At 41.3% G+C, this 1,532-nt stretch overlaps 1 non-coding gene across 1 annotated transcript; it reads right to left on the bottom strand.

The window, feature by feature from the left end:
* Positions 1-503: 503 nt before the first annotated feature.
* LOC120857150 lies at positions 504-668 on the bottom strand. The gene has a single exon (XR_005719617.1). It is a non-coding gene; the product is annotated as a U1 spliceosomal RNA (small nuclear RNA).
* Between the last annotated feature and the right edge of the window lie 864 nt (positions 669-1,532).

The following is a 1,532-nucleotide window of genomic DNA, read 5'->3' as shown; positions in this document are numbered from 1 at the left end:
CTCAAAGCTACAGAAAACTAGAAAGAATAGTACAGTGAATATTCATGTACCCCTCCCCCAGATTCACTAGTTAGCATTTTGCCACATTTGCTTTTTCCTTTTGGGCGTATGTGTGCCTGACTGTTGTGCATGGTTTGTGCGTTTTCATGCGTGTATTTGTGTCTGTGTGGGTTTTTTTTTCTAAACTATTTTGAAGTAAGTTATAGATACCATGACATTTCACTATGTAACACTAGTTACATTTTAGGAGAGTGTCAGATATCATTATCATACTGAAAATATTTGACATTAATGCAATAGTATTATCTAATATAGAGCCCAATTGTCTAAAAAATATGTTTTATAGCATTTTTATAATCCAGGATCCAATCAAGTTCGCTCATTGCAATTGGGCTCTTGTCTCTTCTGAATCTCCTTTAATTTGAAAGAGACCTCTGCCTTTTAACTTCTTTGTCTTAATTACACCGTATTATTATTTTATTTTTTTATTTTTATTTTGTTACCAGGCGAAAGCGCAAACGCAGTCCCCCACTACCACAAATTATGCAGTCGAGTTTCCCACATTTGGGGAAATCGCAGGGGTCAGCATATCTGGAGTGCAATGGATAAGCCTTGCCCTGGGAAAACCACCTTCGCGATCATGGTATCTCCCCTGCCATACACCGTATTATTAAAGAGTTCAGCTGGTGTTCCATGGAATGTCCCACGGTCTGGGTCTTGTTGACTGCTCTTCATGATTATATTTAGATTGAGTGTTTGAGGCAAGAATACTACACAGGTGAAGCTCCGTGAACCCCACTGCCCACAACAGGAGGCCATAACATCAGTTACCCTCAATGTGTGTGATGCCAAGTTTGAGCCCGGAAGGCTGCAGTCCATGGGGTCGCTGAGGGTCGGACACGACTGAGTGACTTCACTTTCACTTTTCATTTTGATGCATTGGAGAAGGAAATGGCAACCCACTCCAGTGTCCTTGCCTGGAGAATCCCAGGGACGGGGTAGTCTGGTGGGCTGCCGTCTATGGGGTCGCACAGAGTTGGACACGACTGAAGTGACTTAGCAGCAGCAGCAAGGAAATGTCTATCAAGTCTCTCCATTGTAAAGACAACTTTTGACCTTTGTAATTAATAATTATACTGTGGGCGTTAAAGTCTTTTTTCTTTTTTGGAGCCAAAAACCATCTACTTTTCCCAGATTAAAAAAAAAAGTCTCCCCTCAATTGTCACATCAAAACCCCTCACTGACAGTATGGTGAACTCATATTGGCATCCAAGAGGCTGCTCCTATAGCAGGAAGCTTCATGATTGTGGTAATGAATACTCATAACATTTCCTAAAGTTTTTGTAGCATTTTACAGTTTGCAGAGCATTTTCACACATATTACAGCTTTTTATTTTCCCCTAATTTCCTTTTCCTTCAATAAGAAAGGAGACTGTTTAGAATCCCTCCCTCATTCATTCACCCACCCGTCCCTTCATCCCAGTCACATCCAGGCATTGAGCTAAAGGCAGAGGACTTTCCAAGATGAGTGA

The sequence above is a fragment of the Oryx dammah genome, unplaced genomic scaffold (genome assembly GCF_014754425.2).
Source record: "Oryx dammah isolate SB20612 unplaced genomic scaffold, SCBI_Odam_1.1 HiC_scaffold_28, whole genome shotgun sequence".
In the NCBI taxonomy this organism is placed as follows: domain Eukaryota; kingdom Metazoa; phylum Chordata; class Mammalia; order Artiodactyla; family Bovidae; genus Oryx; species Oryx dammah.
This window is presented reverse-complemented; position numbering and strand designations above follow the sequence as displayed.